The following is a 22,585-nucleotide window of genomic DNA, read 5'->3' on the forward strand; positions in this document are numbered from 1 at the left end:
CTTTCTTTTTACTTACCTTTGGCTATCCACTATGCATGAAACGTTCTGTCCTCTCTAGTTGGATATTAAACCCTATTGCTCCTTATTGTGTTCTTTGACTGGCCCCGGTCCTCCAGGAAACGTTCATAGATTTCCTCTATCCATTTTCACCTTGCCAGCGCCATCTAGGGGCTGATTTTATCTCCAACTCAGCCCTGTAATCACAGCTTATCTTTGTTTTGGAAGACAGTGCTCTTGCCTGTGGTTGTGGCAGAATGGCTAATGTTGGAGAAACAGTTCTTGAAATTTCTTTGGTTATCTTGCTTCTTCCTCTGGGTTCCAAATGCTCCTCACTTGTAGCTCTATTTGGAGATTTCTTTATTCTGCATTGTTTGAGTTGGTCCTCTCTCTACCTTTACTAGAGTTTCAGAATTTTGAAAAAACAGCAGATGGGCACATGTCTGTGGCAAACCAGCACAGCACCAGGGACTAGCTCATATTAGGTATTCAATAGATATTTGGAATTGAAACAGTCTTTTTCACCCTGGAGCCAAGTTTGTCTTGTGATTAAGGACTATTTCTAGTATGCAAAGAGCTGCTGTTCTCAAATAATAAAACTGTCATCTGGATTCACTGCCAGCCCAAAGCCTTGCTCAAAATGAATGATTCTGCTCCTTATTTCTTAAAGCATGTGCTCCTAAATAGTTAGATGATAATTACTTAAATATCAAATGCTTCAATAAAATGTATAATGTGTTTCACATCTTGAGAAGGTATTAATAGAAATCTTTATCATTTAGTTGAATAAATTGGTCAAGTTAACCTCTCTGTGTTTAGGTTTTTTATGCTGTAAGATGGGGATAAGTATTGTGAAAAAGCCTCACAGTCCTTTTTCTTTTTAGTAATTTCTGATAGTTCTACCTCTGATCCCCAGCTTTCCTGTCTCCACCACAGATTTGGTCTAATATTTCTGCTATTCACAGGATTCTCCAGAATATTTTCCCTACAGATGGGGCAGCTTCTACAGTAGAAAATAGCAATTTATGTGTGATGAGACCACTAGCTGGCTTTACCAATGTGTCCTCTATATACTTTGATGGAAGTCAGGTCAAAAACTGAAAAATTAAGGTGATAAAGTCTGTCAGAGAAGTGTAGAACAATTTTTTTTTTAGCAATTTAAGTGATTTTTAAAAGCGAAAAATGTTGAGGTCCAAGATGTAAATTAGAAGTTAAGCTTCCCTCAAGTTTTACAAAGAGAGTTCAAGACTGACTTAAGATACCTGTCCTAGATCTATGCAGAGTGAGACTTAAAATTGGATTTCTAATGAGAAGTCGACATCACACCAAAGGGTCAGGGTGCTCCTTGTCTGCAGTGGCATTTTTTAGAAAGCTCTTAGAAACCAGCAAGGGCCAAAGTTGTTAATGAAGCTGACCCTACAGGTGCAAGGCTTGTGGGTTTCAGTTCCAGTTTCACCCTTCAGAGAGCAGTGACACAGCCAACCCTAGAGGCACCATCTGCAGGCCTATGGGAAAGAGGTCTGATTAAAAACACGTGGGAAAGGAAGAAATACACTTGAAAATTGAATTAATTACCCTCTCTGCTTTCAGAGTTTCCCCTTTGCACCTCTCACCTTTTCTCTTACCCACGCTGCAGAACTATTTAGGCATGTGATTTACCCCCTAAACTACTGGTTCCTATTTTAAATTTCTGTTTCTAGTTCACAGTTACAGATGGGGGGGGGGCAGGAAAGTTATTTTGTGGTTTGGAGCCTTGCCAGGCTCAGCAGATACCTTTCATGAGAGCAAGGCTACTGCTCATTTCTGATGTCCACGTCTGGGAGCTTGAAGTACTTTGTAGATGTTGTCACATTCATTTTACCTGAGGCAAGCTGGAGACATGCGTAATTGCCAAAAAAATTTTTAAAGCTCTACTCTTAAGTATAAGAGGTAAATAAAAAGAAAATGCTGTCTATCAGTTAGGGACAGACATATTTAAAAATGTGACACTGAAAAAAACTGAGGTTTTAATCATAATTTTGCCTCACTCTCTGGGAATAGGATGAGGAGGCCATCGGTGATCCAATCACAGGCGAGGCTTCGCAGGAGAGGAGGGGGTTGTCACAAAGGGCAAGACTATAGTGCAGAGATCAGCATTTAGCTTAAAGAGGGGCATGTTAGAGATGCGTATCCATTCAATGGATCCTGGGTTATTGACCATTGATTTAAGATAACATCTCCAAATTGATTGGATTTATACTTTCAAGCATTGCTGACTTCATTCTTTTGTTGTTAGCCAAAAAACTCACATTTCAATTTTTAGTTTTGGTTGGAATTAGTTTGGGATACTGTAAAATCTTGAACTGCTATGATGTTGCTTCTCCTGCCATGTCATGAATGTATTGGATTAAGAGTCAACAAATCTAAATTATTTCTTTGCACTGTTGCTGTGAATCTTTACTGGGAGCAATATGAAGCATCTCTATGCCTGAGTTCCTTTATCTGTAAAAATGAGACCAAGGAACCATATCACCTCTAAAACCCCTTCCAGCATTGCAATTTCCAGAAGTACACAACATATTCTATTGCTTGCCACACAGGAAAAAACATGTGGAGAATATTGGAGTCTCCTTGTCTGAAATCTCCTTTGCAGGCTTTCTCTCTCTGTCTCTGTTAAAATTAGTTATAATTTAAAAAATCTTACTCAAAGATTTACAAGTTTGTTGTAGTAGAAAGAAGCTAGAAAATATAGATAAGCAAGAATAATAAAAACTATGCATAATGTCACCACTCCTGGATTATTAACACCTTGATATATATTGTTTCTGATTTTTTTTTCTGAACACACACACACACACACACACACACACACACACACACACACACACACACACACGTCTTTTATTTATTCTAGTGACATCCTGAACAGCTTTAAGGTTAACTGTATTAAGATGACTTCATGCTGGATGTTCAGGATATACCCAGAGTTTGGAGGCTGATACGGTCCAGTCCTTTACTTTCTCCTTTGAGTTACGTGCCAGTTCATTCAGATTTGCCACTGATGGACTCCTTCTGGCCTCCCTTTTTATCATTTTTCCTCTCTTCAGGTATTTGATTCTTTTGGTTTCCCCTCTTAAAAAGGTGGTCGCTGGGCCTTTCATCCTGTGCTTCTTTGGAAGGGACTTTTGTTTATTCAGAATTAAACATTTATAGACAAAACAAACTTGGGTTTTTGTTGGGTGCCTTTTGTAGCATACATTGAATACTTTACTAGGCTAACAGATTCTCTGTCTCTTTTTCCTACCTTAAAAAGACACAAAAGACACAAAACAAAACAAGACAATAACTATAACAACAACAATGATAATATAAGAAAGAACAAAACCCAAAACTCATCCTAGGAAGGAGTAGAAAAAGAAGAGAAAATAAGATGAGGAAGAAGGAATTCTGACCTGCTTTATATTTACATATGTAAATACGGTCTCAACATACATCCTGTGCCCAAAATCTATTTGAAGAAAGTGATCTTACTTCATACAATTTAAAACCCACTTCTTCGTATAATAAGTCCATCATAAACACATTTCCATATGATCTAATAAATATACAGATAATTTTTTAATGGTTGAATATTGCTACATCAAGGAGATATAACTCATCTGACCTATCCCCAGTTATTACACAGTTATTCCCTTGTTTTTGCTGATATAAACAATAATAAAGAATTACACTGAATGAATAGACTAGGGTAATGGCATAATTATTTATGTCCTTGTTTAGCATCCTTTACACCTATGATAGGTATGAGACAAATATGTGACCATCCATGGAAGACATTACTAACAGATCTTGACACTATAGCAGGGTCTCTTAGCATTGTGCTCCAGGTAGCCATAACTAATTGATTGGAGGGGACAAGCTAGATAAGTCTAGGCCACTCTGGCTCTGTGGGTCCCCCTATTGCCAAGAGCAGGAATGAAGAGGTGTTAGAATCCATTTCACATTGATAATCACAGTAAATTCTTTTATATGATATTTACATGAATCCTACTGTGTTGGCAATTTGCAGAAATAGAGATAGGTTGTTGTTATGGACTAAACGCTTATGTCCTCTCAAAATACACATGTTGAAGCTGCAATGCCCAATGTGACTGAATTTGGAGATAGTGCCTTTATGGAGGTAATAAGGGCTAAATGAGGTCATAATGCTGGGGTCCTGATCCAATAGAATTGGTGTTTTCATAAGAGATACAAAAGAGTTCATACTCTTTCTGTGCCATGTGAGGATATAGCAAGAAGGCAGCCATCTGCAAGCCAGGAAGAGAGCCCTTACCAGGAACCAAATTGGCTGACACCTTGATCTGGGACTTCTAGTCTCCAGAACTGTGAGAAAGTAAATTTCTGTCATTTAAGCCATCGAGTCTATGATATTTTGTTATGGCAGCACCTGAGCTAAGACAGATTTTGGTACTGAGAAGTGTGGGATGCTACTGTAAGAAACACCTAAAAATGTGGAAGTGGTTTTGAAACTGGGTGTTGAGCAGAGGCTAGAAGAATTTTGTGATCCATGCTAAAAAGAAGCTGAGATTTCCATAAAGAGACTGTTGGTAGAAATATAGATGTTAAAGATAATTCTGGGGAAGGTTCAAAAAGAGAAGAGGAGAGCTGCAGAGAAAGCTTCCATCTTCTTAAAGAATATATAAGTAATTGTAAAGAGAATGTTAATAGAATATGGACATTAAAGGCCATCCTGGTGAGGGCTCAGAGAGAAAAGAGGAACATGTTATTGAAAAATGGAGAAAAGCTATCTTTGTTATAAAGTGGCAAAGAACTTGGCTGAATTGTGTTCTGGTATATTGTGGAGGGTAGAATTTGTCAGTGATAAAAATGGATATTTAGCAGAGGATATTTCTAAGCAAAGTATTGAAGGTGGAGTGTAGGTTCTCTATACTTCATATAATAAAATGTGACAGGGGAGAGGTGAACTAAAGAAGGAATTGTTAAGCAAAAAGAAACCAGAATTTGGAGATCGGGAAAATTCTCAGCCTATCCAAATAATAAGAAAACTTGTTCTGAAGAGAACACTAAGGGTGTGGCTGAACAGCCATTTGATAAAGAGGTTGTGATGGTTAATTTTATGTGTAAATTTGACTGGACCATGGGATGCCTGGATATTTGGTTAAACATAATTCTGGGTGTGCCTGTGAAGGTGTTTTTGTATTAACATTTGATATTAACATTTGAATTGGTGGACTGAGTAAAGTATAATGCCCTCCCCAGTGTGAGCATCTACTCCATTAAGGTCTGAATAGAACAAAAGGCTGAGTAAGGGAGAATCTGCTGTTTGCCTGACTGTCTTGTTTTCCTGCCTTTGGAATCAGGTTTGGATTTGGACTGGAACATATCATTGGCTCCCTGGGTTCTCAGGCCTTTAGATTTAGACCGGAACTATACCATTGGCTTTCCTGGGTCTCCAGTTTGTTGACTGTAAATCTTGGGACTTCTCAGCCTCCATAACCACGTGAGTTATTTCCTTATAATAAATCTCTTCATATATACCTTTGCTTTCTTCTGTTTCTCTGGAGATCCCAGGTTAATACGGAGATCATGGGTGTGACGCATGGACTTAGCCATCTCAGCAGAAGCCAGGAAAAGAGAATAAATTATAACAGCACAGACCCTGCCAGTTTGAAATAAAGGAGACAGAGAAAGCAGAATACAATGAAGAAAGGTTGTTGAACTTCTTGGATTCCACAGGACCAGAAAATAGTACTATTCAGCTATAAATGTGTGCTATTCTTCAAGGAAACAAAAGAATGACCCTGAAGGTAATTCAGAGATCATCAGGGCTGCTACTCCTACTGCAGGCTGAGGGGTCAAGGCTATTTCCTCCACAGTTTCAGAGGGCTGATCATCATAGCCATTGGTGAAGGGTAGCCTCACTAAGCCATGGAGGTGATGCTGCCAACCCAGCAGGTCTGGAAGGTAGGACATTGAGCCAATGAGGATTGTTCTCGAGCCTTAAGATCTAATGGCCTTTGCCTTGCTAGGCTTTGGACTTGCTTAGGACCCATCACCCCTTCCTTCTCTCCTATTTCTCCCTTTCAGAATGAGAATATCTGTCTTATGCCTGTCCCAACATTGCATTTTGTAAGCACATAACTTGTCTTGTTTCACAGGTTCACAGCTGGAGAGGAATTTTGCGTCAGAATGAATTTTTACCTTAAGTCTCGTTCATATCTGATTTAGATGATATTTAGATGAAGCTTGGAACTTTAAATTTCAGAGTTGATATTAGAATGAATTAAGATATTTAAGGCTACTGGAATAGAATGAATGTATCTGAACACAAGAAGCACATTAATGTTGAGGGAACAAGGGCAGGATGTTATAGACTGAATGTTTGTGCCAGCTATCAGATTTTGGACTTGCCAACCTCTGCAACTGTGTGAGCCAATTCCTTAAAGTATATATCTCTCTTCATATGCACATTCTATTAGTTCTGTTTCTCTGGAGAACCCTGATGAATACAGATGTATTATGTTTCTTCTCATCTCAAAGCTATTCATTGGCTTTGCATCTGACCCTTGTAAAAGGCAAATCCTTACAATGACCTCAAGACCCTACACAATCTTATTCTCATTACCTCTACCTATAAACCTCTGACTTCTGACTTCACTATTCCACTCTTTTCCTCCATTACTCTGCTTCAGCCACACTGGCCATCTAGCTTGTCTGTCTCAATGTTGTTGCATTTGTTAATTCTCTCTGACCAGAATGTTAATACCCCAAGTACCTGTGGGGCTGAGTCTTTACTAAAGTATCCCTTTCTCAGTGAAGCCTTTCTTGGTTACTCTTTAAAAACATCATTGCCTCCCTTCCAACATTTCCTATTCTCTTCTCTACTCTATTTTTTTCCTAAGCACCAACCACAATCCATTATACTATATATTTTACTTGTTGTCTTATTTACCATCTGCTTTTCCCTCTACAATAAAAGTTTCATGAGAGCTGAAATTCTTATCTGTTGTATCCAACACCTACAATAGTGCCTAGGACATGATATGTGATCAACTAATATTTGTCAAATAAGTGAATAAATGAGAATGTCAGATCTTTCTTGAGGTTTCTATGTTGATTTTTAAACCAAATATTCAAGTCGAATACAGTATCTGCTTCTTTTTGACACTGTTACACACTTATTTATTTTGAAATTGGGATATGTTGCATATTAAATTTGCAGCTTGCATAGTAGTCTTCTCTTCTTTTTAATTCACTGACAAATGCTGTTATTAAACTGATGAAGCATCTCATAATCAATGGCCTCTTAGAACTAAATAATAATGAACTTTTATGTGAGAATTCTGATGATGATTGTAGTCATGTGTATAAAGAACTGTGAAGGGTCTGAGATTTTAACCCACTCACAAGCTGACATGTTAGCCTGCCACAATTTCGTGGATGATGGCTGAAGATATAGGAATCCTGGCTCAGAGACAAAGAACCTCATTACTCACGGTACAGCAGGCAGCATAAGCATTAGCATGTTTGCTTCAGTTCTTCTTGCTTCCAAGTCCCATGGAGGTGATGTGGTTGGGCCTGGATGGATATCTACATATGCAGTGAGTTGCATTTTAAAAGAGGAAATGTGAATTTATAGAGGTCTCAAAACTTTTATAGTTGACAGTAAGCATTCCTGCCCTTTGCTCCAGAGGGAGAACTATCTTGATGTTCCAAGGCTGTTTGCTATACAAATATCCTTAAGAGACAGTCTGGAACAAATGCCCTTAGTGCCTTTGTTTGCAGAAATGCATGGTGTAGGAGATCAAAATACGCCACCCTAAAATATACCACTGTGGCATAAGGACTATTTTGACATGAAGCAATTGAGAAAAAGCAGGTACAGGATGAACTCTCTGCAATCCTCCTATTTACCTGAAAGCAAGATTATAAATGCCCTTTGCGAAGGTGTTGAATTGCATCCCCACGCCCACTCCCCCCAAAACAAGCTTTCCGTAATAGGAAGGAAATAACTGCTGGAGATATGATGGCACCAAGAGAAAGTCGGTCTACACAAACAAGGCTTACTGATTAGCCCTTACCTAGTATCAATTTTCCATATATTTGTCCTCCTACTATTTGCCACTCCTAGAAGTTCAAAGTCCCTTTCCCTTGTCTTTAAGTTTGTCTTCTTTTGTCTAAATGGTATAAAAGCCTCCACCCTGAGCCATCGCTTTGGGGGTTTTCTCTTTTCTTTGTGAAGCAGCCCCCTACCCTTGTCACGGTAAAACTTTTAACATCAAATAAATTTGTAAACCTTTTCTCCTGGTAATTTTTCTGATGTCCATTTATTGTGCAGGCCAAGTTGAAGAACCTAAGAGGATAGAGGAAAATTTTCCTTCCCTATAACAGAAACTTGAGAGATCTGTGGAGAATTGTCTTTCAAGAAAATATTTGTTATTTGGTTTGTGTGATAAGCTATAAGAAGTGTAACATCGGGCACATACATATTGCCAAATCTTCTGCATTTAGCATATTGTTTTATAATAATTATTATTATATAAATCATATGTAGATATAATTTAAATATACAAATATATATTATATATAAATAAATTTGTATTATAAAAAAATATATATTTTTTTCTTGACGGGTGAGGGGATCGCAACCTTCAGCACGGTGTGGTCCGCACCACGCTCAGCCAGTGAGCGCACCGGCCATCCCTATATAGGATCCGAACCCGCGGCATCGGCGCTACCAGCGCCACACTCTCCTGAGTGAGCCACGGGGCCGGCCCTATAAAAATATTTTTAATGACATAATTTTTTAAAATATAAAGTATGAAACTGATAATAAATGAGGATCCCATTACTACTACTATTGCATTTCTCTCTCTCTCTCTCTCTCTCTCAGTAGTATGCTGTGTCCAATAATGTCCCTTGAATTTTCTCTGTATTCTGTAAAGGCTTGACATAATATCTGTAGCTTAAAATAAATATTAATTCTGTCTTCTTTATTGGTAATATAAAAACTTTTCCTGTGTGAAGAAATAGATAAAATACCTTCAGTGGGTATTACTGATTAAAACATCATAAAATTCAAGAATATTGTTTGTTATAATCAAATATAGTATAAAAATGTTTAAAAAATGTCTCTAGGACACTGGGATGATTGATATTTTGAAAAGGATGACAGAAAACTTGTCCCCTGTGTTACGAACGTACTTACCTAGTCTTACATTTTTGTCTTAGACTTCTCAGATTGACTCAGATTCAGCTGAAGGAAAGTATAAATATAGTGGTAGGTAATATAATACTTCAGATACGTTGCTGTTGTGGTGAGGGGTGAAATGCACAGTGAAATGTAAAATTGCATTTCAAGAGAGGAAACTTGAATTAGGAATCTCAAGCTTTTATAATGGAAAAATTATTAGAACTTACTGAAATTATTAGGATAATTGTAATAGTTGAGGATTTCATGGTCACCTTTTATGTGCTCATCATATATATTAATTGACATATACATTTAGGCCTAATTATTTTTATTTCCTAATACTGCTTCTGCTGAAAGGGTGACTTTCAATCCAGTGTATCAAATTTAATATTTACCTTTTAAACTTAAGGAATGAGGTATGTTTTTCTAATTCCAACATAAGATTTACTTTGTTGTAAAATTTTAACACTAGGCACTGTACATACTGTGCTTGAAATTTAATGCAGTAGCATTATAAATGAGGCAGACTAAATCTTGCCAAGGCTGAATGACCATAGAGAAATATATCAATCCAGTAATGTGACATTCTTGTGGAAAAATTACATGCCTTACCCAAATTTGTTGTTGTTTTAGAAAACGACTCCTTCTACTTAGGTTCCTTGTGTAGGAATTCAGATCAAGAATAGTTTGAGTCCATCTCTCCTGAGGTAGACCCACTGAACACTTTTGTCCAGACTGGCATCCTCTAGGCTAGGTTAGAACAGGATTGGAATTAGCAGAGAGTGGGGATGGGGCTCCTTGCCAGTGTTTTCACTGAATTTGATTGCAAATAGAATGCTCAGTTGAATACAGAGTTATAGATTACATGGATATAGATATGAAAGACACCGAATTTAATCAACTCATTTGTGACTTGGTAGATCTCTGCCACATACCTTGCTGTAACTAAAGACTTACACTGTATGTTGTAAAGAGTAACACTGAATATAACAGTATTTACAAAGAGTGATTCTCAGATTTCCTGTATCAGAATTTTGGGATTTCAAATGGAACCACAAAAGACCTCAAATAGCCAAAGCAATCTTGAGCAAGAAGAACAAGGCTGGAGGCATAAAACTTCCTGACTTCAAATTATATTACAATGCTATAATAATGAAAACAGTATGGTATCAGCATAAACACAGACACAAAGAGCAATGGAATAGAATAGAGAGCCCAGAAATAAACCCATGCATATATGATCAGCTAATCTTTGACAAGGGCACCAAGAGGACACAATGGGGAAAAGAGAGTCTCTTCAAAAAATGGTGTTGGGAAAACTGCAGGTCCACATATAAAAGAATGAAATTGGGCCTTTATTTTACACCATACACAAAAAGGGATTAAAGATTTAAACATAAGACCTAAACCTATAAAACTCCTAGGTAAAAAAAAACTAATAGGGAAAAAGCTCCATGACATTGGTCTTGGCAATAATTTTTAGATATAACACCAAGCACAGGTAACAAAAGCAAAAACAGACAAGTGCAATTACATCAAATGGAAAAGCTTTTGCACAGCAAAGAAAACAACAGAGTGAAGAGACAACCTATGGAGTAGGAGAAAATATTTGCAAACCATATGTATTAGTCCATTTAGTCTGCTATAACAAAATACCAGATACCTTATAAACAAGAGAAATTTCTTTCTCACAATTCCAGAGGCTGGGAAGTCTAAGACAAAGGTGCTAGCAGATTCAGTATCTGGTGAGGGCTTTCTGGTTCATAGATGATGCCTACCTGTGTCCTCCCACGGTAAAAGGGGCAAACAGGCTCCCTTGAGCCTCTTTTGGGAGGGCACTAATCCTATTCAGTGGGCTCCATCCTCATGACCTAATCACTTCCCAAAGACCCTACCACTTCATACCATCACTTTGGAGGGTGGGATTTTGACATACGGATTTGGGGGAGGTGGCACAAACATTCATACTGTATAACCAAGCCTCCACTTTGTGTGAGCTGATTCCTTAAAATAAATCTCTTTCTATATATAAATCCTGTTGGTTCTGTTTTTCTGGAGAACCCTAACTAATAGAATGGAGTACAAGGATCCCCCATCCCCCCACCTCGGGGGTCTTGAGGACATAATCTCTGGTCTTCAGAATGAGAATTTTAAAATTTTGGGTTTGCATTTCATGATAATTTTAATAAAAAAATTCATATGCAGAATATACTGTATTTTTATTTACTAAATTGGGCAATCCTAATTTTGAGGGTAGATTTCCTGAGGTCCAAGTCTCTTTAGATTGGAGGGTATTCTTTGTATGTGTCTGTGTGTGTGATTTTGTGTATGTGTTTTTGTGGGGAGGTAGGTGGTACTTCTCAATTACTCTATTTTGTCACAGTTATCTCTATGGTATTTTTTTTATCCTCTGTTCATCAACCTCTGGAAGATTTATTGATGCTAACCAAACTATCGAGTGACAACTTTGTACTTCAGAAAGTTAATATTGGTTTACAGGGGAGATATTTTTTGCCCATTGTATTTGAGGTTTCTCTGTGGCTGGATCCACTTAGGAAACCAAATGGTATAAGCAAATACAGCATGAGGAACTCAGACTTAACAAAGAGACTGGATATTCTTTAGGAATAACCTTGATGGGTGTATTCTAGCCTGGCAAGGTCCCTTCTCTTTTCCAGAATTTTTTAAAATTCCATAATTGGGATTTTTAAAAAACTGATCTCTTTAGTTGGATATGGCTCAGGCACTCTGCTAAAATATTCTCTTCCAACTGTCCTTTCTGTAGTCTGCATTGGCCTGAAACGCAACTCTTACTTGAGTTTTCTATCTCACAGCAATATCTTCCAAACACCTTTACAATGTCAACATCCAATTTTACAGTGAGTACCTTTTCAATGGACTGTCTCCTAATTGTTTCTAGGATGTTTTCTAGGTGCCAACAAATCTTACTTATTTTGTGTATGGATTGCTTTTAGCCTCACAGAGTGTGTCCTTTTTATGTCCTTGATCTTTCCACCTGTTCTCTAATTTTTAATGTCTAGAGTTAAGAAAATAATGGGAGAATATTTCATTCTTGGACCTTAAATGGTCACTGGCTACTCTTTAGGTGAAGTGTAATGTCCACCCTTCTTAAACCTGGCATTATATTTACATGCTCATTTTACATAACCATTCAAATTGTCTTATAACTCATAATCTAGGCTCATAGTGAAAGCTTATTCTATAACCAGAGGAAAAAAAAATCATTTCTGTAGCATTTGCATTACAAAGCATATGACTTTTTAATTCTGTTATTTTTTTTTTAAATGCTCTCATCTATGATAAAAATCTTATTTAGGTGGTAATTTAGAATAATGGAAACTATTAAAGTAAAACCAACCAAAAATTAAAGATATTTTGCATAGGAGGGTGAAAACCCCTTCCTGATTTCTGATTATAAGCACTCAGAATAGTTCACAGTGCAACATATGAAGTTAAAGAATGATAGTAGTTTTTCCAATCACTTTAATTTAATAGATAGATGATGACTTTTATCCTAGCAGACTGAATTTTCTTACAGAGTTTAGATTTAAAACTAAGATATTTTCTTTCACTCACCCTGCAGTTTCCCAAGCCCTTCTTTTTCTCATAACACACACACATGAACACATGCACAGTCTTTTAAAAAAACCCTGAAACCTGACTGTTTTAAAACTTTTATTCAGAAGAACAATTTATTTATGTAATTGAACAACAACTTTAAAGTACTTTTCAGACCATATTTTCTTCAAATATTAAATATTTTAGTTCATCCTGTGAAGAAATATTTTCTTTTTAAAAAGGCTGAAGGTTTGAGTAACATACTTTGCTTTGATCTCATTTTCTGCCTGGGGAAGAGCATTTCTTATTCATTATTCAATATGTGAAGTTTTATCGTTACTCGAGAGTTAGAAGAGGAGTATAACGGAGGACGACAGCAATTCGAGAGAGTACTCAAGGGCTGGGAAGAAGAAGATAGGAGATGATTCTAGGCTTGAAAATTATATTTTATGTTCAAAGTATCCTGTAGATATTATGAATTTGTTTACATGCTTAGCTTAACTTTGAAAGGACAACCTTAAATCAAGAAAATAGTTTTAACTTAACTGTGCCCAGTTCAAAGCAATGTCTTGGAGTCAGCTGTCATTTGAGCAAAACAGTAATAGTTACAGCAGACGCAGCTTTTCCTTTAGTCTGTCTAGGGTCTTATCATGTGCAAATTACTGAATAACTCTTGTCAATAAGACCAGTTATCCCTTCCTCACAATAGAAAGTACAGAAACCAAAGTGTCACACCTCGATTCCTTGGGAAGCAGCACTGAAGGCCTGTCAATGGCAACTGCAACAGAAACCACTCACGGCATGAGCAGTTCCTCCCTCCCCACCACCTCTCAGAGCCTAAAGAAGACAAGCCTGAGCCTGGCGTTGTGCCAGCTGTTGGTCTCATCTTATGGCCTTTGTAGTAGTTGTTTCCACGGCCTGGAATGTTCTCATCGATCTTCACATGGCTGGCTTCAAATTTTAAGTAAAATCTCCAGTTTCACCACTCCAAAAAGGTCTTCTTTCAATCTGAAGTTGCCATCCAGTCACATTCTATCATATCATCCTGTTTAAATTCTCTGCGTAGCACTTATTTTCATCTGTTACTTTTCTTTTTCAAAAGATGTATTTGTCATTGTCGGCCTGTCATTATAGTGTAAGCAGTGCAATACACGGAAGCTTCTCTGTCTTGTTATTACTGTATCCTCAATACCTAGAATGTTTCCTGGCACATACACATTTGTTAAATGAGTGAGAGACTTAGGATACAATGATGGGACAAAAATAAATATGGCTTCTGCTTTCATGGGGCTGCTTACAGTTTAGTGAAGGTAATAGACATTAATCAAAGAGTCTTAAAGATTAATGCAAATTCACAAGGATATTAAGTGTGAAATGAAGAAGTTCTAGGAGGTCTTAGGAAAGAGGCAATTGACCACAGAATAGATCCATGCTGGGATCCCTGATAAAGGGCAGCAGAGTGAGATAAAGTCTACAAGAAGAGGTAAAGTGGGCATGAGATGGGTAGGAAGATTGTTTGAGACTAAGGAAATTATATTTTTCAAGGCTCTGTGCCCTTGAGGGAACATGCTATTTCAAGAAAAAAGTCAATGTGGTTGGGTTGCAGAGGAAAAGTTGAAGGATAGTTTTAAGGTGGGGCAGGGTAGGCAGGTGGGATCCAGACCAAGGTGGGATATTGTGGACAATGACAAGCATTTGGATCTCTAGCCTAGGATTAACGAGAAGCCTCTCATGAGTTCTAAGCAGTAGCGGAATGATGTGATCAGTTTTTCACTTTGAAAAAGATCATTCCACATTGTAGAGAATGGATTAGCAGTGGCTTGAATAGGAAGAGCATTCGCCACAGTACAAGCAAGACATGTGGGTAGCTTGGATTAGAATATGATAGAGGACATGTAGTGCAGTAGACAGATTCAGGAGATATTTGGTAAGTCAAATCAACAAGATGGGGTTTTAAAGTAGATGTCAGGATTGAGGGAAAGGGAGGTGTTAGGAATGATTTCTAGATTTCTGGCTTGCTCCCCAGAAGCCAGAAATCTTGTGTTGTTCACGGATAACAGTCACACTGGAGGAAAACCAAGTATGGAGGTGGAGTGTGGGGTAAATACAATGAGTTCAGTTTTGTGCTTGCTGTGCTTGAAGTGTCTTTGAGATATCTAGGTAGGATATGTAGTAGGTAATTGGTGTATTAGTCCGTTTCTGTTGCTTATAACATAAATACCTGAAATTGAGTAATTCGTAAGAAAACAAAACTTATTGATTACAGTTTCAGAGGCTGGGAAGTCTAAAGTCTAGGGAACACATCTGGTGAGGGTCTTCTTTGGTGGTGGTGGCTTTACAGCAATGCAGGGGTCTCACATGGCGGAAAATGGTAGAGCAGAGAGAGAGAGAGAGACTCTCATGTGCTCTCCTTCTAAAGCCCTCAGAACCATCCCTGTGACCTAGGGAATGGCCCTTACAATCCAATCACCTCCCCAAGGCCCTACCTTTTAATCATTGCAATAGGATTTTCCACTCTCTCAACATTGCCACAGTGGGGGCCAAGTTTCTAATACCTGGAACTTTGGGAGACACGATTTAAGCTTCAATGAGTTTGGGTGGGACATTCAATCCACACCAATTGGTTATACGAGTCTGGAACCCCAAAGAAAAATCTGTGCCAGAGAAATATTAACAAATTTGTGACTTGTGTATAAACAGGTGATCATCGAATTCATTGCCTGAATATAGAAATTGAGAAGAAGGAAAGGTTAAGACAGAGACTTGATAAATTTCCATCATTTGGTACCACTTAATTATTAGATAAATAAAGATGATCATGCAAAGCAGAGAGAAAGATGTGCCAGAGAATAGGAATAAACTAGGACATAGTTGTGTGATGGAAGCAAAGGGCAGATTCACCTATGTCAAAAGCTGTGGGGAGATGGAAAAAAATGATGTATCTGTTTCCCCCCATCATGTAAACTTTTTATGTTCACTATCATACCTAGAACAACTAATAGAGTTGGCCCATGGTAGGCTTTTAACAAACGATTTTTGTTTATTTATTTACTTAGGCAGCTGGATGATATGGGGATTTGAATGCTTGCCCTTGATGTTATAAGGCTGTGCTTTAACCAACTGAGCTAATCGGCCAGCACTTAACAAATAATTTTTGAATCAATGAATGAATATTGAACAACAGGTGTGAAATCTTCACGGAAGACATAGCCCATTAAGAGAAAAATGGGAGAAGTCATAATAACAAGTGGAACTGAGGAGGGAGAAGTGAAGATTCCTGAAAATATCCATCATGATGTTTGTTGTCAATTATTAGGGATAGACTTAAAATAAAAACCCTAAGTACTTGACCTTTTCTCTTTCTAAGCATTGTGTAGATGTAATGGCAAATTCCAGAAAGGACAACCTGGTAGAGAGGATGGGTGGAATCCTGTGTTACTGGGGAGGCTCACAGAAGACATAAGGCACAGTGGTGCTTGGCTGATACTTTATGGAGCATGCTTTGACTTTGGTCTTTAGGGAATTCTATAGTACTGCTCTATAGACACTTTAAGGTGTAGGCTTCAGAACATGGTATGAAGTGTTGCTGCTTTGGTTAAATGTACATTTATTTTAATTATTCTAGCAGACTTAAATTCCATGTTAGGCATTGTCTGTAGTAATGCCCAAACTTTACTGGCTTAGCCCAGTAGAACTTAAGTCTCATTCGTACAGCATTTCTGTTCCTGTTGTTTGGTAGGTGACCTTCCCTTGAGTGATTTATGAACTCAGAGTCTCTCTATGTGTGGCTCCACTGTCCCTTGCAGCTGTGAAGGTCTCCGCTGAATCCTCTGCTTCCAGCCAGCCAGTGGGAGAAGAGAGAAAAGGAAGCATTATGAGGGATTTCAGGGGACTGGTCTAGAAGTAGTGTCCATTCTTTTCACTCATATTCCACTGTTCAGATCACAGTCCCCTGGCCACATTTCACTGCCTGTGAGGATGGAGGATTTGTCTGGCTGTGTACCAAAGTAGAAAAGGAAACAGCATTGTTAAATCTGTCCATCACTCTCCATAGGGTCTTTTTTTCTTATATTCTGCTAGTTTAAAGACCTAATTAAGCCCTGGTACTTTCCTTGGCAGAGAATTATCTTTCTTTCTTCAACATATTTTCTTTAAGCTGTTTCTGCCTCTCCACCTTAACTTTTACTTAAATGCCATCTCTCCTCAAGGGAGAGAAAAACATAATTTGGGAACAATTTCCCACAATCGTCTCATGATTATTTTCTAGTCTAGAAGACCCAGCTACTGGCAATCAAATGCCCCAAACTATTACTTTTCTCTGGTTTTACCTTTAAGGTTATTAAAAAAAATATATTTTTTTAGAGTTCTACTTCAACAAGGTTTTAGAGAAAGGGTTTATAGTTTAGTTTTTGTCTAAAACAGTGGTTCTCAAACTTTAGGGAGCATCAGAATCACCTGGAAGGCTGGTCCCACCCCTAGAGGTTCTGATTCTCCAGACCTGAGGTGGGGGCTGATAATTTGTATTTCTAGTAAATTCTCAAGTGAGTCTCATGCTGCTGGTTTAGGGGCAGCACTTTGAGAACAACTGCTCTAAAATAAACTGCTTTTTATTTTTAAAGAGGACATCCTACTTTCCTAAAGTTTAAATTTTATTCACATGTAAAGATTACACAATAGAAAATGCATTTTAAGATCACAAAAAAATCTTAGAGATAGAAAATCTTAATCCTTGCTTTGAACCAGCCACTTTTTAGCCAGCAGTATGAAACTGGGCAAGCAAGCCATGTTACCTCTTAGGTTTCCCATTTCTTTATTTATAAAATGATGGTGATAATACCTACTTTCCCTGAAACAAGAGATTTTTTTTTTTCCAGGCTAATCAGGAGCAGAACAGCCAGGAGATTTGCTTGTTTCTACGGAAGAAAAGATTTACACCCCATCAGAGAGCTCCTTGGGGGCTGCCCACGTACAGGGAAAACTATTATGTAGCCTCTGCAAATGAGGCCACCTTAGATTTCTGGAAGGCAGTGTATATCAGCCCTTGGACCAAATTTCAAAATGATACACCCGAAATCATGCTGAAAGGTCAACACTGTGTTCTTGTGATTTTCATCACAGCTCTGTGACAGAATCATCTGTGTATCTTTGAAAAAAATGGCCATGCCCTGGCCTCATGCGTTCTGAGGTGAGGCCTGGGCATCCACAAATGAATTTTATGTGTGAAATGGGTTGGGAACCTTCCTGTAGGTGACAGAATCTGGCCCTTTGCAGCATCCCTGCCCCAGTGAGTGAAGAGAGTTGTCCTGTGAATTCTAGCTTACAGATGATAGGCATATTCTGTGCACTGAAAAGTTTGATTGCACTGGGGATATTAAATTCTCGTGCAGTTAGCACTCTGTCACAGGACAAATGAGAGTGTCAGAGCAGGCTTTTTAAGGCCCTGTGTTATTATGTTGAATGATAAACTGCTTGCAAGTGATTAAACCGCCCCCACAGGCCTAAGTCCTTACTTCTTTTGCTTTTCAGGTGATGCCATCTATCTTTGTGGCCCCCGCCCCCCACAGGTTAAATCGCTGCGAGGCACCCCAGATGCTTGAGAAGTAGTTTGAATGAGATGCTTTTTGCTTAAGTTTCCTAGTCATGCAAAACTGGATCAAATCTAATGTAACCGTGTCATCAGAAATTGAACAGCTATAAATAATCTGGAGTTTAAATATCTGATTTTGAGGTTTTACTTTGGCTTTTATCACTATGAAAAGGCAAGCAGAATCATAATCATGAGAAAGAAGTGAAACAGGCTGGGCGTGAGATGCTGATGTTGCTATAGACGCACCAGCTTTCTCCGTATATTTTACTTGGGTTTTGCTTATTTCAGCAGAACAATGGGCCAAAGGACAAGGTTATTTGTTTGGTAAAGGATTGCTTAAACTGGCTCCCTGAGCTCTCTCTGTTTATGCTTTTGAAAAGCTATTATTATTAGCATACTTGACATTAAACTAATTTGGCCTGAGTAATATTTGTCTCAGAACAACTTTCATTCAGTTCACATATCAGCACTAAATGACTTTCCATGATTCCAGAAAGAGGCAGTTAGAAAACATAAAATGTAGAGATCCTGGTAAATTGGATTCCATAGCTAAGTGACCAAGGTCTGTTATCTTTTCCAAATATACTAATAAGGTAAGGTGGCGACTTTGTAATGGGCCTGTTATTTTGATAATTTTGACTGTTTGAAGGTGATGATACGTTCTCATCAGGTGCTGTGGTAACTCTTCTCTGATACTTATTTCCTGATTACTTTTTGGCTTTGTTTTTTTGATGACCTAGGTTTGATTTAGATGATTGCTTCTGCAAAAACTATGTTGGCATCCCCCCAGTGTACAGAGGATCCTGAGGAGGGAGAGTTGGGAAAGGATTCTGGCTCATGTCTTTGCAGCTAGCAGAAGACTGGAGCCTGGAACCAAGCAGAATCAGAATTCCCAATGTATGAGGAGAGACACTCAGGACAGAGCTGGCTGCAGACTCTGGACAAGGCTGAGATTTGGCCCATATCAACTGGAGGCATCTTTCCCAAGGTCCTGCCACTGATGTATGTTGGAGAGCACACATGTCAGGTTCCCCGGCCTGGTGCTTTGTCTTAGGTACCCGGAACAAAGGGTGCCACTGTACTGCATTATACTAGAAACTCAATAGAAGCTTGTTTTTATTGTTTTACTGTCCACCCACCCATAGGATGAGAGGGAAAAAATATCTTATGAATAAGGTAGATAAAGATTGAGAAATGAGAAAGAATCGTTGTCTTTTATTAGTAGTAATATTTTTTACATTTGTGAAGAGACAAACAAGGCTGAATTCCATCTGTTCTTCAGGAATTATTTTTAAAGTATTTTGTTCTTTGTATTAGATCAAGTGTAAAGACATGACACTATATGTTATGGTTATCATATTTTGTATTGGAAATACGAACTTCAGAACTGGATGTGGCATGGTGTGAATATTTAGCCCCAGAACTCTAAGTTAAAGGTTCACACTGCATGTCCTTTGGCATGTCATCAGTCCACCACTGACTCTGATTGTCAGCAGGAGTCTAAATATTTGGGCCAAAGCATGTTGCCTAGAGTTTATGTTTGTAGATCAAAGAGAACTTTTGTGTCGGGGAAAGAAAGCACTTTTGTTATGATATTCCCTCTTTTTCGGAATTAGCACTCATCCATATTAATCCTCTCTAACTTCTTACACTTCCCCAATAGATACACCCCCTGACCTTTTTTAGTTACTAACAAAAATGGAAATGGAAGTCTTTTGTAATTAATTTTCTAGAGATAGAAAAAGCACAGCTTTCAAACCCAGCCTATGTCTGATGTGGAATCTTGACCTAATGAACAAGCTGTAAGTACGCTGCCTTTCTACACTGAAACTTCATGAAAGCACTGGTTTTATGGCTGCTGGTTATTGGTTAACCAACAAGATTGTTTTGATGTTGATTATTTCTGTTGTCATACACTCATCATCTTAGGTTTGGGAGAGTTATTAAAAATATTAAAGTTATTAAAGAATTATTAAAAATCACTGGTCTCTTACCTCCCCCACCTAGTGCTGTTACCATCTTTACAACATCTCCCCCAAGTGGTAGTCTTGACCATGATAGAGGCCACCTAATGAGATTGAGGAAAAAACAGACTCCAGCTTCTCACAGACAGTTACAATTTGGAGTTATACATCAAAACAGTTTATTTGGAACTATAGAGAGCTTTAGCTTCGAAGAGGACCTAAATATATAAACAGATAAAATGATATGTGAGTGCTTTGATACAGGCACAAATAAGTTGTTAAGAAACAACTAACTGCCTGGGAGAATCTTGGAAGATACCCAGGGGAATATTTGAATCTGTCTTAAAGGAAAAAAGTGTGTGTGTGTGTGTGTGTGTGTGTGTGTGTGTGTGTGTGTGTGTGTGTTGGGGAAGAGTATTTCTATAGAAAGATATGGAATCTAGCTAGAAAGAGGCTTTGTGAAGACATGGTGAGAAGTTCAGAATGGTTGAACTGAAGGGTTTACGAGGTAGAATGTGAAAGAGAGGGCTTGGGCAAGACTATTTGGAGGTTTGCTTGTCTAACTAAGAAGTATAGGTTTTATGCAATAGGTAAAGAAGAGACATCAAAAAGTTTGAAGTATTGGAGTGACTTCATTAGATTTCAAATTTAGGAAGATAATCCCAGTGGCATTTTTTGAGGATTCATTTGATGGGGGAAAGACTGAATCAGGGGTAGAGGTTGGATGTGGAGTACTCTGCCTGTTTGGCAGCTCAGGTCTCCTAGTTTGGGTTCAGAAAGTAAGATCACTGTATGTAGAGACAGCCTTCACTAGTTGTGGTAGATTATTGTAAAATGTTGTGCCTAACGTTGTGTGAACACCTTCAAAGTAAAATGGCAAATTGTGGGAATTGTTTTGACTGTGCAGAGAAACAAAAATTGACTTGAAGTACTAACACAAAGAATTTTAAGATGAAAAATACATAGGTCATTGAGCAAGGTTTTTTCCCCATAAAATGCTCAACATTAATTTGACATCATCTTAGGCACATACTCTTACAATTTGCTGATTTTAACATGTTATTTTGAGATATCCTTATGAATCAGAAAGTAATTATGGCATAGAATAAAATGGAATTATATTTTTTAAAAAACATTGTACTCTGAAAAGGAAAGGTAAAATAAGATTAGGAGAGGCATTAGGAAAAATCCACACGTATTTAAAAACTTGTGGATTTTCAGCTGGAATGTGGGACTACTACTCTCAAACTAGTATAGATGATGCATTTTTGGTATCTTTCAGGAATTGCAGTGGTGCTCAGAAGGAGAGGAATTCAAGCCCTCTGACTGTTTCCCACATTCACTTCTGCCTTATGAGTTTTACAGCATCTGCCCTTTTTGGCTTGCTGGCTAAGCAATCCCCATTTTCTTCATGCCATGAACAAATGTTCCTAAGACATGAAGTCACACACAGAACTTTAGTCTGTTTCAAAAAATGATGAGGGGGGAAATATGCCTGAATTAAAGCCATGAAACAAATCCCCAAATATCCTTACTAATTTAACACAAAAAATAGACTTTTAATAGTTTATTTTTATCCATACTACATGTTTATTTGGTAGCATCTAGTGCTTAGGAAAGTAGATTTGGTACCCAGCTGACAAAAGAGTTCAGTCTCGACACTAGCTGCCTTCTCTGCAGGGCCGGATGCTCCTGTGCTTTGTCATTGACCTTTTATCAGAGGTTACCTGATCAAGAAATGTGGGCTGGCCAGAACTGACCCCTGGCATTATTGTCAGCTACACCCATGATTTGGCCCACACTGGCACATTTTGCTGTGACGTCTCAGCTCCTGGTGTGTAGCTGCTTTCTGTCCTCTCAGATTTGCTGTGTACTCCATCAAGCTCATAAAGCAGCTGTTTATTATGCATGACTTGCTCTGCAGTGTGACTGATGGATAATTGCAGCACTTTAAGTCTTGTGCTAGATCCCCAACCTGCTGCCAGCCTCTCCATTATATTTCCTAAAAATGCCTCTTGGTATGGATTATAACAAGTGAAAGTAAACTTGTTTTAGGGTCAACTTGAACCTGTAGAGTACTACCAGGTTAGACGGCCAGGGAAGATGATGAAAAACTGCCTGGAAGAAGATGTGATTAAGGGCATCAAACACATGCACAAATCATACCTTTTTCGTAGTCCTGCATACATGGACATCGATAGAGGATTTTCTGTGGAACATGTGATTCAGCATGAGCTGGAATAGTCTTTTCTGTGAGGTTGGAAC

Source organism: Cynocephalus volans, chromosome 8, assembly GCF_027409185.1.
Source record: "Cynocephalus volans isolate mCynVol1 chromosome 8, mCynVol1.pri, whole genome shotgun sequence".
NCBI classification, from domain to species: Eukaryota; Metazoa; Chordata; class Mammalia; order Dermoptera; family Cynocephalidae; genus Cynocephalus; species Cynocephalus volans.